Consider the following 15997-nt stretch of genomic DNA (forward strand, 5'->3'; position numbering starts at 1 on the left):
TCGCTGCACCCGCACTGCGAGGGGGACCCAAGTTCCCATCAGCAAAAACACGTGGGTTTGCTATCCTTGCTCCAAAATGGTGGAATGAGCTCCCCATTGACATCAGGACAGCAGAAAGCTTACACACCTTCCGCCGCAGACTGAAAACTCATCTCTTTCGACTGCACTTCGAGCGATAGAACTATTAACAAAGCACTTATATACTAATAAAGGACTGGCTTATCTAAAGCCAGTTGAGTAGCACTTGAAATGTTTTTGCTCTATGAAACCTGATGTACTTATATGATTCTGTTTTCTTCAAGTTTGTATTTTGTTGGTCGAACGCACTTATTGTAAGTCACTTTGGATAAAAGCGTCAGCTAAATGAAATGTAATGTAATGTAATATTGTTTTATAGGTCTTAATTTTTTTTTATATGTTTTGTATTTCTGTTGTACCAATATGTTCACTTTGTTTTATGGGGTTTTATATTTTATATCGTTGCATCGACTCAGTTGTCTTGTGTCTTATCTGTCAGAGAGAAACCATTATTTATTTAATTTTATTTAATTGTTATCATACATTTTACCTCCTGGTGTCTATTAACCTGATCAAATATTATATTTTGCTGCATGTACCTTTAAAGTACAAATAATGAGGGGAATTTGAGGGGAATTTTTGTTGTTTGTTTTTAACTTGTGATGTGTCATTTTGTAAAGCACTTTGAGCTGCACGTGTTGTATACAAAGTGCTATATAAATAAAGTTTTATTATTATTATTAATGGATTATTCTTTTACTGCCCATCATGTCTGTGCAGCATGCATTTGGATGTTATTGAATGATATTTGTATTTATTTTGGGACCAGTTTAGCCTTTATGAGAGTGACAGTGTTAAACGGGGGGATAGAGGGGATGACACGCGTTAAGGAATCACAGGCTGGATCTGAAAGTATGTCCACCGCAGCAAGCCACAGAACGAGGCCCGCGACCTATAACCCCTGAGCTATGAGGGTTAAGTCACTTATGCATATTTTTATATTAAAATGTCCTTTTCATGTTTGGAGTCATTTAAGTAGGTCTTTGGTCAGTGCTAGGTCAAACCAGGCAGATAGTAACAGCTGTGACGTCCATGTTAATCTTCAGGTGCCTCTGTTTATGCCGTGTAGACATGTTTATGGCCAGTTAAATATGCAGACCTAGGGAGGGTTCAGCATAAATGACTGTGGCGTACAGCGGGAACTCTTCTCTGTTTGTATTTACATATTCTGTTCTCCTTAGTCAATTCTTCCAATTAAAACCTAGACATAAACTGTCATAAACTGGAGTAGGGGTCATATCATTATTTTAAAGAATTATCTGTGCTCCTAGCTTGTAGCTTGCTGTTGTGTGTATATGTGTTTGTATTTTTAATTGTGCATACAGGTGCATTTATATGTGCTGTAATTGTGCCTAAATTGTGCCCATGTGTCTTTGATTTGGTGCTGTAATTATGCTTTTGTGTGTGTTTTTCTTAGCTATTTTGCTCTTGTCAGTTCTCTTTTAATGGCATTAACCTTTCAGGGACTGCAGATGAAAATGGCCTCTAATTCTCCCTCTGGAGGGAACACAGGGATTTTAGCCTTTGCAGACCATTCACTAAAACCTAGAGAACACACTACAGGAAAGGGGAAACCCCAAAAATATTCAACATAAAGTAAAGTCTATGAATTGTAAACATACATTTACCTAATTTGGCATCTTAATGCAATTAATTGAATAATGAAAAATATTGTAATGATCTTCTCTTATTCAATAATCTTTCAAATTAAACCCCTTATGAAATTGTAGAAATGACATAACCATTGTGAAATCTCCTAATAAAAGCACTCTACTACAACCATGCAGCTTTGTAAGCTATAGTAAACATGCAAGCTTGCTAAGCAAAAACATTTAAGTGGTTGAAGGCTTTGAGTGGTTGTTAAACATTAATGTCTGCTTTTGATATGAAGGCCTGCAGGGAGATGAGGCATCATTAACATAAATAGATTCTCTTTGATTTTACATTGATTCCTTGACCACCCTACTCCAGCCTGTGTCCCATGCACTCACACACTCAAGGGAAACACACACACAACAACAACAACAACAACAACAACAACAACAACAACAACAACTCACCGTGCAGGTTTCCAGAGTTTGCGTGGCGGTGGGATCAGCTCTCTCTTGTTGAGGGGGGCGACTCCGGGAGCTGCCTGCATGATGGTGATGAACTTCCTATACTTCATGGTACTGCTCATCAATGCTTCGAGTCAATCTGTTGCCATGACGATGCCTCAGCTTGCCTACAGTTGGGTCCAGCCTTGCTGTCAGGAGGTGTTTGCGTTGCAGTGCTGAAGAGTGGAGCACGTCGTGTGGAAGCTGAGCGCTGCACAGAGGAGATAGAGCACCAGTGGGAGAAAGCCAAAAGACAAAACAGCCGTGTACTGATTTGTGTTGAAGCATTACTGTTACATAATTCACACAGAAAATCCCACCACAGGAGGATAATAGTGGTACTAAGCCTCTGGGTGCTTAACATGGTAATCCGCGACATCCAGCCTCCTCCCTTTCTCTTTTTTGTAAAGTTTGATCAGGGAGCACACTGTCATGTATCATTACATATGACAAAAAAATGTACTGTTTTGATAATTACCATCAGAACAAAGGAAGACATATTTCTCCATGACCAAGAAATCTGGACAACTACTTGCCAGTGTCTATGGGTTAACCTGGGGCAGCAGGCCAAGATCATCTTCAGCCTTGGATTCATTACGTTATTACTGTAGATCTGTGGTAAGTTACCTAGCTAACATAGCTTACCTAGTCATTTTTAATATACTGACAAAACAAACATGAAACAGATTAAATCTGCCAACAGGGACAGTTGGCAAATGTAATAATACCCAAACGTCAACAAGCGCTCCGGTCCCAGCTGTGTGCGTCACTTTTTAGTGTCCCCGTTTCCCTTGGCATTGCAGCATTTTGTATTTGCAGCATTTTTGAAAGTGCAGCGCGTTGTAAAATCTCAAAATGTAAGAGTTTTGGGCTGGCAAAAATAAGAAAAAGTGATATTGCTTTTTGTCAGATAATATTTTAATAATAATAATAATAATAATAATAATAATATACATTTAGCATTCAAAACTCAACATACTATTCCATGCCTGAGGAAGATATGAATAATCAACAGATTTGAATGGAATCTCTAACATTTTCATGTAGAATAAAGACAAAGACAAATACATTTATTGAAATTTGAACCAGAAGATTAAGTCTCAAAGAATGTTTTAAATAAAAGGACATAAAACAAAAAGGTGGATAATAATAAAATCTATTAAATGTATATGTAAAGACATTTGGTCAACTGAAATGACACTGAGCCAGTGATAACAGCAACACCCAGTGTGGATGAAGCTGGTGCTGGGGCCTCATTTATAAACGGTGCGTACGCACAAAAGATGGCGTACGCCAGTTTCTACGCACTGTTTGCGATTTATGAAAAATATTCGGTCCTCCACGCAAACTCTAACCAATGCGTACGCACTAAGCACAAAAACGGGAAAGACGAGAAACTGCGACACCGTTGGCAGAAGGAAGAATGGAGAGAAATATGTGGAAATAATACCATAAATAAAATGTTACCTTACATTTATCATATATGAAGAATTCATTTTCAAACATTGATTAAAGCCAATCTTAAAATGATTAAACAAACGCCTGTTTGAGACTCCTCAGTACACACAAAAACATAACTTGGAGAAATAAATAAATACGGAAATGTTATTGATCACCCCTCGATTATGTTCTCTTGTTAAGAAATGTTTTCTCATAAATGATGCGGTAAGCAGGAGGACAGAATTACTTTAAACTGACACCGTTTTGCATTTATATATGTTGTATAGATACGAGCATGCATATACTATCATGTTTAATCGTGTTTTATGCCGTTCGCCGCCTACTTGATAAGTCGCTCATAAAACACAGGAGGTATGGAAACTAAGAACACCATATGTGGTAAATTGTACAGCTAATATAACACAACACATTAGTTGTTTTTCTTTTAACTGGTGGATTATGGATATATAGCTGCTGATCGACAGCTCACCACAAAGCACCAAATACAAAAAAATCATTCAGATCCAGTCGTCATGACTCCACTCCTGAGGGATTCCCGATCATTTCTTAGTTTCTCATCAAGATCCTGTTTAAATTGTGCCACGAATTACACATGATGTTTGTCAATCTTAAAAAATAATTTCCATGTAAAAAAACTCACAGTTTGTCGTAACACTGTTGAAGTATAAGACTATGAAAAATACGCAATTAGAAAGACTACAAATCTCAGAGTCGCGTAAGTGATGTCATAACTGTTTTCCTCCACTAAAATAGAGATAGCTAAGATAAGATAACTTTAACAAGATGCCTGTGTGCTTAGTACCAGGTTGTTATCATACCAGCAATGGGTCTTGCTCGTTATTTCGCTTCCCGTCTGATGAAAGGACCAGGAGTGGCTGGATCAAGTTAGCTACCTAGCTAGTAGCAAGCACGTTAGTTAGCATTGCAGCCTTAGCCTTGTCATTTGTATTAGCCTTAACATGAAGTAACATTAAGTTAACCAAAGTGTTAAACAGTAGAGTAGTAGTCATATTTCAAACCCTTTGAAGATTACTGTCACACCGGTGTGATCATTCTATAATACACCATTTAAGCCCGGGGGCGAAATGCTAATGCTAACACTACATTAGCACTGGCGATTTGTTCTACTTCACGCTATCTGCACAAATGGTTGACATTAAACATTAAAAAGATCAGGCAGTTCAGAGAGAATCGAAGGAAGGCAGGCAGGCACCTTTGCATGACATTCTTCTGGACGTGTTTTATTGTGGTGATAGTGAGGGTAGTCAATCACTTTTTTGACAAGACAGTAGTGACGGCCATCTTGGTGACGTGTGTTGTTCTGCTAGACCGGAGATGTAGTTCATTCAGCGTTTCACACAAACAAATGTGTTACTTCACAGTTTTACGACACGTTTTTTTTTGTTTGACTTGCAAAATTATCTTTTGAATTGACAAACATCATATGCAGTGGCGTTTTTATATGTACAAAAGTGGTGGGGCACAAAAAACGTAGATGTCTATAAGCTTCTGCAGTGAGGTTCATGGCTGGTGAGGCACTGGCACTGACTCTTCAGGTTTACAAATATTATATTTTGACCTAAATCAAAATGTAATATTATTTTGAAAAGCTTTTTTTGTCTGATGCTTCAATTAATTTTAAACAGACAGTTCAACAGAAGGATACCCAAAAAATGTAATTTTATCATTTAAATATTGAATTGTTCTCTCTTAGTAAGATCCCATTTTCAATAAAATTGCAGTCTTACCTTGACTTGAAGATAAAGTCCATTTGCCTATCCTTTTGGACAAAAATCTCTATTACTTTTTTGTAAAAGTCCTCCTTATGTTCTTGTAGTTTCAAAAGTCATAAATCTAATCTAATCAATAGATTTATGATTCGAAAATTATAAAAGTAGGGTAGACATGTGGATATTATCCGGCTGAACGAAACGTGTATTTATCAAACAGGTTTGTTTCCCACAGACCTTATTTGGAGCTATTTTCTAAAATCCTATGGAAAAATCTCATTACTTTTTTGTCGAGGGAAGCCATGCGCAGCTTACTTCCGGGTTTTAGGACGCCTCACTGCAGCTCTCTCGTCTCCTCTTCACACACCACACTTTTCGCGGCACACGTATTTACAGCCAATCAGCTCTGAATGATGTGAGATGACGTATGGTGGGGATGGCAGCACTATGCCCCTATGGTCATTATTTTTTTGCCACACACATTAAATAGGAAAATATTCTGAGTATGCGCAGTGTAGTTTTTACAGTCACCATTGACTTAGACCAGGGGTGGGGAACCTTTTTCCTCTCAAGGGCCATTTCAATTTTTACAATATCCTCAGAGGGCCGTACAAATGATTGACCTCTGCTTAAAAAAACTAAAATCACAGCCCATTCATTTCATGCTGTGCAAAGAAAAAGCAACCTCTTAATCCAGATATCTCACCATGACTCGCGCATGCATGCACGTGCACGGTGTGGCGTGACCACCAAAACAGAAAGATATGGACACAAGATGTGTGCAAATGTATTTAGTTTCCTATCCATGTGAACATGATTTAAGTGGAGGGGGGGGGAGCTAACCTCCTCTAGGGGGGTCCGGGGGGGCATGCTCCCCCGGGAAGATTTGTTTTTAAATGTTGAAGTTAAAAGCATCAATCTGGTGCACTTTGAGAGCAACATTAGGAGATCTATGGAAACATCTCTCAACATCCATATGAAACAGAACTGGAAGCAGTTTTATTTTTCTTTATGAATATGACAAATCACTCCCCTTTCAAACTGTATTCTTCTTTATTAATAACAACTTTTTTTTACTGTCATATAGTATTTTATACCTGTTTACTTTATTCTCTTGTTTTTTTATAACTATAATGATCATATAAAGATGTGCCTTTACCTCACTGGTTGGAGAAAAAGCTTCTTATATTCGTTAGCATAGCTAGCTAACCAGATGCTAATAACAACAAAGTTATTGACTGTTAGACAGAAGAACAGATCGCCACTGGGTTTACAACTAAGACACAGCCACGCAGAAACTGCAGCATGTGTACGGCTCCTTATGGGTACTGCAATTTCTGAAGTGCTGGAGCGGCGTTCTGGTGCTCTCCGTCAGAACTGCACCCCTGTCAGTCGAGACATATACCAGGTGATGACACGTAAGACTCGTGTTGTGTTCAAGGACCCTGAACTTGGCCAGGAAAAACAGGTACTCGCTTGTTTAATTTTTTTGCGGTCTAGATTTCTTACATTTTTTTCTTTTTTTCGTGTGTTTATAAATTACCTCGAGGGCCGTACCAAATTGTCTCGGGGGCCGTATACGGGCCGGAGGTTCCCCACCCCTGACTTAGACAGAGAGAGGGAGGGGCATGATCGGGTTTTGTCCCACATGGCTCTAAACAGCTCAATAGGCACACACTGTAGTCTAGACACTAATTAGAAGAACACAGACTAAAACAACAATGTACAGACGAATCAGATGATTAAACATGATCTTAAAATATATTTAATATATTTTTTTATTTATTTTTTTGTAATCATTATTTGTAATACTTTCTGCTGACACTAGGTGGGGCTGTGCCCCTAATGACCAGTCGCCACTGATCATATGTGTAATTCGTGGCACAATTCAAACGGGATCGAAAGATAATTTTTCTCTCCATTGACTTCAATGGAGAGGCGAAGTCACGCCCATCTACTTCCGGACCATGGGACCCCGGAAGCGAAAAATTTACATTGAATTCAATGGAGAGAGAACACGTATCTTTTGATCCCGTTTGAATTGTGCCACGAACTACACATATGATGTTTATCAATCTTAAACAATCATTTCCATGTCAAAAAAGTCACATTTTGTCGTAAAACTGCTGAAATATAAGACTATGAAAAATACGCTACTACAAAGACTACAAATCCCAAATCCCATTCTGGGTCGCGTAAGTGATGTCACAGGCATGCTCGGTGATTTATAATAAGACTCGTAATTAAAGCGAAGAAGAAGAAGATCTCATAACTGATTTATTCCCTCCAATAAATTATAGATCGCTAAAAATAAATTCACTTTTACAAGATGCCTGTGTGCTTTGTACCAGGTTGTAGTCATAAAAGTGATCATACCACTTGCTCCTTCTATCGATTCCCGTCTGATGAAAGGACCAGGAGTCGCTGGATCAGACATATCAGGTAATATCATAGGTAATATACATGTTGTGCATGTTCATGTGCATAGTCAAGTTAGCTACCTAGCTAGTAGCGACGAGTAGCGAGCACGTTAGTTAGCATTACATTACTTAGCCTTGTCATTTTTAGTAGCCTTACCATGAGTTATTATTTTATTACATGAAGTAAACCAAAATGTTAAGCAGTAACCAAACATGATGGTAAGTATTTCGTGAAACTTTTGAAGAGTAGCCTACTGCGCCCTCCACCGGGTGCTAAGGAAGCAGTTCAGGGAGAGTCGAAGGCAGGCATGGAGCTTTGCATGACATTCTTCTGGACGTGTTTCATTGTGATGACAATCTGTTTGTTGGAAAGACAGTCGTTGTGTGCTTATTGAGAGAAAATTGTTAGAAGAGATAATTATTCAAAGTGTTGTTACTTTAAAGTGTTGTTACTGACCTTTTTCTCTTTTATTTTCTTTACCTCACCTGTAACTGCTGAGACGTTGAGGAACATGCACACTGACCTGCTCTGGCAACCTGATTTCCACTGTACGTAATAGTATTTGGTTATGGTATATTATTTATATACATCAAAGGCACAATGCACCCCCCAGAGACACACATGTAGGCTATTGAGTGTGATATTTTGCATAGGTCATGTGAAATCATCTTTACATACTAGAAAACTGTAGGAGCGGCAACTTGTTTTGAAATTGAATTTTTAATATCCGATAATAAAGTTGATCTGTTTTCTTTATTCTTCTCTCTTCCCAGCTCCATCCATCACCGTTCTCTGTTCCTGCAGGTCCTGCTTGCTAATCAATGCTCATATTTTTTTACACAATTACAAATAAAGTCATTGTATTGTATGACATGAAGTTGTGCTTCATTCGGAGTCAATAATAAATTCATTCTGCCTTCAACTGCGCAATGATTGTGGACTGCACCGACATCCATGTAGCTGCCCCCCAGTAAGATGAACCAAGCAAAGAGGGTCCCCATCATGCCCAAGGACATCCAGCTGGCCCGCCGCATCCGCGGAGAGAGGGCTTAGACTGACCTGAGACCAGCACACCCAAACACAACAGCTCTTTTAAGAGCCACCTACAGTTTCAAAGAGTTGCAATCCTACGTTATTATAATGATTAAACTGGTTCATGTATCACTTAGTTTACTGAACCGTGATGAATGAAAGAAATTAGTGAGGTAGTGGTTTTACTGAAGTTACAAAGACATTAATATATGAGTAACAGGTCAGTGTAAACACAAGCTTCTGTCAATTATGGATCATTCAAACTATTTATATAAAAATATGTAATAAAGTTCTAAAACAAGTATTCGGTATATTCCTTGATAGCTTTTGGAGAAGGTTGTTTTTAAGTTACTAAAATCTATCGTTTCAACTGTTTCACTTTATAAAAGGGAACAGGTGAGTAGAGCATCATTGAGTTTCTTATTCTGTCAGTAAATTATCCAAATGAATGTTTTTCATTATTTTAGTCAACCCTAAACAAATTGATTGTACCTTTTTAATGATGACCTTACATGGTCGGCAAAGTTAAATTAACTTCAGAAAATCAAATCTGTTCTGAGAAAAAACTAATACATGTTTAAAGATAGGAACTTGCCATCCCACTGAAAAACAGTCCGTAGAGATTTAAAGGCGTAGTTGTAGTTCAGTCCAACGTTTCATTTGGATTCATTTGACAACAGTCAACTATTTTCATAAAGAATATATTTTTTTTTCAAAGTCAACTTTATTGTCAATCTTACTCAGTTTGAGAGATCAAAAAGACGTTTAAATAAAATTATACAATTTACAGATATGTATACAAATATATATATCCTATATACACCATCATGTATAATGATGGTGTATGATGTAGAAGGAAGTGTGGTAGATAACAAGTAAATATAGAGTTACATACAGATCCATGTTACAGCAAAAGATGGAATAACTAAGAAGCACGCAGTATAATAATAATTACATGCAACAATTAAATAACTGCTCAGCATCTCCACCACAATCCCAATCTGCTGTGTCCTGTTTTCCTCCCCCCTGCATAACACCCCATCACACATACGAAACACAACGCAGAGTCCGAGGGTGTTAAGAGTATGTTTATTGAAATGTCCTCCTCTCTACTGGCCAACACAGGGAGCATATGCTGGGTGTAGAATTGTTCCAGGAGGAGGAGATTTCCATGCCATGCAGGGTCTTTGGGGATGGGGATGATGATCGCCTCCTTCGTGGTCCACACAACAAAGTAGCAGAGACTCCGGTCTGTGATATGCAGCTGCCCTTGGACCTGGTGCCAGTATGGGTGATTCTCCTTGAGAATATATGACCCACCCTCCTCACGGAGACAGAAGGACACTTCACCTCCAGCAGGGCAGATGGCTGCAAAAGTCCATCGGGTGATGCTCCCAGAACACCCGACTCACTCACAAAGAGACCAGACTCGATTCGAACACTGTCACTTGATAGGCCTCCACAAAAGCCTTCATCCCTTCGGCCTCGTTTACAACCCCCCAGTTGACAGTTGGCGATGTCTCTGGCCAGTGGGTTGTATGTCTCCTCTCGCTGTTGGTAAAGTTGAGACAACGGCTGGACTACTTTGGAAGTGCCAGGCTTCCTCCACTGGCACTCAACATCTGTGGAGCTGATCTGCCACTTGGCAAATATTGCCAATGCTGCAGCGTGGCTGCATTTGTACATCTCCTGTGCACAATCACAGACAGCGCTCTGCATCGCGCCATCGTCTCCCATGCAGATCTGTAAAAATAAAGTAAGTACCATTTGTTAGCATGCTATAATAGATTGAATGAGCAATAATACAAGGATGGTCCGGATCTGGGGGTGGGAGGGTTTATTTGTCCATAGTTTTGTCCTCTTGTCTGTTGTTATTGTTTGTTTTTTCTGTATTTTTTGTAATTTGTGTTGTATTGGTTGTGATTGTACATTGTATTTTTCTAAATGTGTATGAATACATTTTTTGAAAAACATTTGATCAACAATAAAAAAGGATTTGGTCAGGATCTAGACTCAGTGTGTAGTTTATTAATTAATCAATGCTCTCTACATTAGGAACACACATACCAGTGTACCAGAGGGAGTCACACACAGCTGTGCCTAGATAACCAAAATCCTTGAATCTACACACAGCAAATAAACTCAAATGACACAATGAGAAAAGGAGATCACACATACAGTATAGTCGATATAAAACTGGCCGCTTCAATCTGAAGAGCAACTAAAACAAAACACGGGAGTGTACCTTGTTCTTGTGAACACTAATGTTATCCACAGCATACACAGAGACCACAAAGTTCTTAAGGAGAAAACTAGTTGCTAAAACAAAACACGTTAGTGTACCTTGTTAGCTAATGTTAGCTAGCTGACATTAACGTTACACATTGCACTCATATTACTCACCGAAACCTTGTAAAGCCGGTCCCGCATGCTGGCTCTTACAGAACCGACTAACTCCCCTTTCATATAGGTACAGCTCTCAACGTGCCCAGACTTGTAGTGATTTTCACCTCGTAAAATACTTGTATTCTCATTCTGAAAGAATGTGGTGAAATGTGCTAACGTGACGGCCATCTTTATGTTGGTGACGCGTATTGTGCGAGACGAGAGACCTGTAGTTCACTGAGCGGTTTTCACACGAAAAAAATGTGTAACTTCACAGTTTTACGACACATTTTAATTTTTTTGACTTGCAAAATGTTCTTTTAAATTGACAAACATCATATGTGTCATTCGTGGCACAATTCAAACGGGATCAAAAGATAACCTTTCTCTCTCCATTGACTTCAATGTATAATTTTCCGCTTCCGGGGTCCCATGGAGGCTTTCGGAAGGGGAGGGACTTCGCCTCTCTATACATAATTTTTCCCGAAATAAGGTCCCATGGAGCTCCACCGGAAGGGGAGGGACTTCGCCACTCTATTCTATGGTGACGTCACGGACACTACGTCCATTTATATCAGGGGTGGGAACCCTCCGTATACTGCCCGCGAGACAATTTGGTACGGCCCTCGAGGTAATTTATAAACACACGTAAAAAAGAAAAAATTAAAGAAATCAAGACCGCAAAAAATTAAACAAGCGAGTGCCTGTTTTTCCTGGCCAAGGTCAGGGTCCTTGAACTCAACACCAGCCTGTCATCACGTGGTATATGTCTCGCCTGACAGGGGTGCAGTTCTGACGGAGAGCAACAGAACGAGGCTCCGGCACTTCAGAAAATTGCAGTAACCATAAGGAGTCGTACACATGCCGCAGTTTTTGCGTGGCTGTGTCTTTAGTTGTAAGCCCAGTGGCGATCTGTTCATCTGACATACTGATCATACAGACAGTCAATAATTTTGTTGTTATTAGCATCTGGTTAGCTAGCTATGCTAACGAATATAAGAAGCTTTTTCTCCAACCAGTGAGGTAAAGGCACATCTTTACATGATCATTATAACAAAATAAGAGAATAAAATAAACAGGTATAAAATACTATATGACAGTAAAAAAAGTTGTTATTAATAAAGAAGAATACAGTTTGAAAGGGGAGTGATTTGTAAAATATCCATAAAGAAAAATAAATCTGCTTACAGTTCTGTTTCATATGGGTGTTGAGAGATGTATCCATAGAGCTCCTAATTTTGCTCTCAAAGTGCACCAGATTGATGCTTTTAACTTCAACATTTAAAAAATAATTTTCCCAGGGGAGCATGCCCCCCCCCCCCTAGAGGAGGTTAGGTCTATGCAGTCTATGCTATGTAGCTAACTGTCCCTGCTGTTAGGCTACTTAGCTAGCATTGTTATGGATCTAAAGGTAGCAAAAGCTAACTTTCATAGCACAGCTTTTCTTTACTTTTCACTTAACACAATAAAGAAACAGACCGTATAGTACAGCACAAATAACACAAATGATCAATACTTACATATATTTTCACTTGTAGTATTATAATAATTGAAATGCTGGTTCTTCTGGGGGTCTTCTGTCCACGCTCAGCTACTGCACCGCAGCTGCCTGCACTGTACAATCGCTGGAGGACTGGGCTGTCACTCAAAAACGAAGTAGCCAATGGGGACGCACCCCTGAAAGTCCCGCCTACCTGGGACGTTTGTGTCAAACAAAAAATGAGGGATCGCAAACGAGAGAGCTGGAGTGAGAGCAACATTCTGATCATTGAGAAAGAAGCAAAGAGAACTGCAAACAATAAGATATGTTAAAACAAAGAAAAAATACTTGAGGTTTACATGATTACACAAATGATTTGTTTGCAACTTATAGTTTTATTTTTGAAATTAAATTTATTTTGCTTGACTCAGTTTTTTTTTCTCTTAAACTCTTAGTTTTGCTTGAAACAAAACTAATCCCATAATTTGCTGTCCAACATGTTCCTATTGTGAGTTGTATTAATATATTGGAGGCTTTCTACTCTTGCAGGGATTTGTTGTTGCTGTGGATAATCCAAAAAACTCATTGTCATTTATATTCTTCCCCTTGTGGTTTATTGTTATTATACAATCTGAAAAGGGAAACAGTGTTTGAATGGCTTTACATGAAAATATCATTCCTTTTTACCCCCACAGGTTTTACAAAAAGGATTACATGATTTCTGTGTAAGAGAGTTCTCTGAGAGTGTGTGGTGCTGGGTGCAGTGATCAGTGGGTCTGTTGGAGGATCAAACTCCAGTTTCCCTGGATGAGTTAAGAGCTTTGTTCTACTGCTGGCGGATTAATGAAACAGGGATATCACACACACACACACACACACATACACACACCCACACACACACACTGAGGATGTTGGGGGGGAAGTGTGGGATTGTGTCATTGTTGCATCATAAACTGCTGTGATCTGAATCATCTGTCACCGTAACCTCATCACGGTTGGGATCCACTCCGGACAGCATTCTGGGAAATTAGGTATGTGATGTCACTCCAGAAGAAAGCCGCTGTGAACCACGCAGGTCCAGTTCCAATCCGACCCCTACATCCTGACACTCAGCCAGCAGTCTCACTCTCAGCTGAATGAGGGTTCCTACTTTAGGGTGGAGGGGGTAAGTACAGCGGCAGGCGCCGCTTAGGACCAACTCCACTCTGATGTCCAACCAGAGTTTAGAATCAGAATCCATCAGGCAAAAAATCTAAAATTATAATTACAATAAAATCTGCTTGGTTTTTGCAACAGTCATTGTTAATAACCTTGGCAATCAAATGCAAACATAATCTACTGTTTTGTAGACTAGACGCAGGGATATGATTCTAAGGAAAACAATTGAAATGCAGTGTAACCTTGACATTGTTAACATCTGTATGACAATATTAAATTATGTTGCACTATTAAATGTTGCATAGCACTATCTATACACTGTGTTTCATGAGGGACACAAAGAGTGTAGCACCTGATGAGGAAGGGGAGGGGTTTAAGAGTCGGTTTGGAAATGGGCCGCAGTGTAGAGCCCTGAATAGTTAAGAAAATGTCATTTGATATCAGTTTGGAAAACCATTCCACAGCTGCTGCTGCTGCTACTGTTGTTAAACTCAAAAAACATGATTGGTCGTGTGTTTTTATTAAGATTAAGTTATCTACAATAGTGTCTTATAGCTTAGTGACTGTTTGTTAGTGTTGGCACTAAATGTCTAATTACTAAGATATGTATTCTTTAAAGGGGCCCTATTTTTGTGGTTTCCCCTTTCCTGAAGTGTGTTCTATAGGTTTGTATGCATGTTAATGGTCTGCAAAGGCTACAATCCCCAACTTCATTTTTCTATTTCATTTGTGCCGAATAAGAGAAAAATTACGAAACCCAGATACACTAAACATGCACAGGCCACTGACTATTTTGTCCCGGATCTGAACGATTACGTTAACACCCAAATAAAATGTTATTAGAGGATAACTCCTTAAACATTGTGTAGCTCCCTCCAGTGAATGACACAAGGCTGAGGTCTTGATTAAATACGGGGTTTATTCTTGTGGGACCTATTCCAACCCGTGAGAACTGGGTTATAAGACAGAAAAATATAAAAGGTAAACAACAAATAAATATGTAATATATGCATATGTCATCACTGTTAATGCCGCCAATTAAACAATAAACGGCGCACATATCCCACACAGCAAGTAGCACAAGCTAGCGCATAGCATACATACATACACAAACCTGCAGCTCAACTGCACACAATTACACAAACAACCAGCACGAAAACGTACCTCGTAGGCTGCTAGTCACCTAGAGGGGCTGATAACTTTATATGCATTTTCCCTTGGTTTCCTTAGTTTTCCTTTAACGTCCTGCGTTGCTCTGCCGTTGCAACTATCCAGTGCGTCGATTAAATAGGTGTAACACAAAACACAGCAGATTAGTTCCGCCTCTAATAATGTTGCACATAAAAGGTAGGAAGCAAAAATACAACGTGGAAACAAATGAACAACAGAAAGTGAAGACAGTTACACTCCCACCAAATCACCTGTGATTTCCATAACATTTTTAGAAAAACCGATATACATTAATGTAAAACTAACTATTTCGTTTTAGACCTATTAAGTGCAGAGTGTGAGTGAGAGTAACTGAGTCTTAGTCTGCTTCCAACAACAACACCGTCTTGTGAATAGGCCTTTCGAGGTAGACAGGTTTAGCGAGGCACTTTCCCTTTACATCCAGGGTAGAGTCGCTGATAAGCAGCTTGAGCCTTCTCACTCTTCCATCCCCTCCTGGGTACACTTCCACAACCCTGGCCAGCTTCCATTGGCCACGTGGTATAGTGTTGTCTTGCAGAATGACAACGTCATTTACCTTGACGTTTCTGCGGTCCTTGATCCACTTTGGTCTTTGTTGGAGATTGTACTCCTTATGCAGCTGAAGGCACTTTATTTCTTGAGAGAGTATTGCTTCTTGAACCATCTCGATTATGGTCAGCTCTGCTTCTCTCCTCTCCTCTAAGCGTGTGGCTTCACAGGACCTTGGCTTGAGACCTTTAATTTCCTTTGCAAGGCGCTTGAGTCTGGCAAAGGCTTTAACTACTCTTGACCAGTCTGAGAATTTGCGAAGGTGATCTAGTAGCGACTTTACTTCGTTTTTCTGGGTATCATGAACCTGGGCCTTCTTAAGCTCTGGGTCACTACTCACGATCTCTCCCACCTTGACTTCTCCACTCGGTAGCTCTTTCCGCCAAAGTAGGTCAGGGCCTGTGAACCAATTTGAG

The 15997-nt window shown here is 39.4% G+C and overlaps 1 long non-coding RNA gene across 1 annotated transcript; it reads right to left on the reverse strand.

The window, feature by feature from the left end:
- Window positions 1–14740: 14740 nt before the first annotated feature.
- Window positions 14741–15629, reverse strand: LOC117534960. The gene is made up of 2 exons (XR_004567346.1): window positions 15006–15629; window positions 14741–14793 (listed from the first exon to the last, which is right to left on the reverse strand). It is a non-coding gene; the product is annotated as an uncharacterized LOC117534960 (long non-coding RNA).
- Window positions 15630–15997: the final 368 nt, after the last annotated feature.

The sequence above is a fragment of the Gymnodraco acuticeps genome, unplaced genomic scaffold (assembly GCF_902827175.1).
Source record: "Gymnodraco acuticeps unplaced genomic scaffold, fGymAcu1.1, whole genome shotgun sequence".
NCBI lineage: Eukaryota > Metazoa > Chordata > Actinopteri > Perciformes > Bathydraconidae > Gymnodraco > Gymnodraco acuticeps.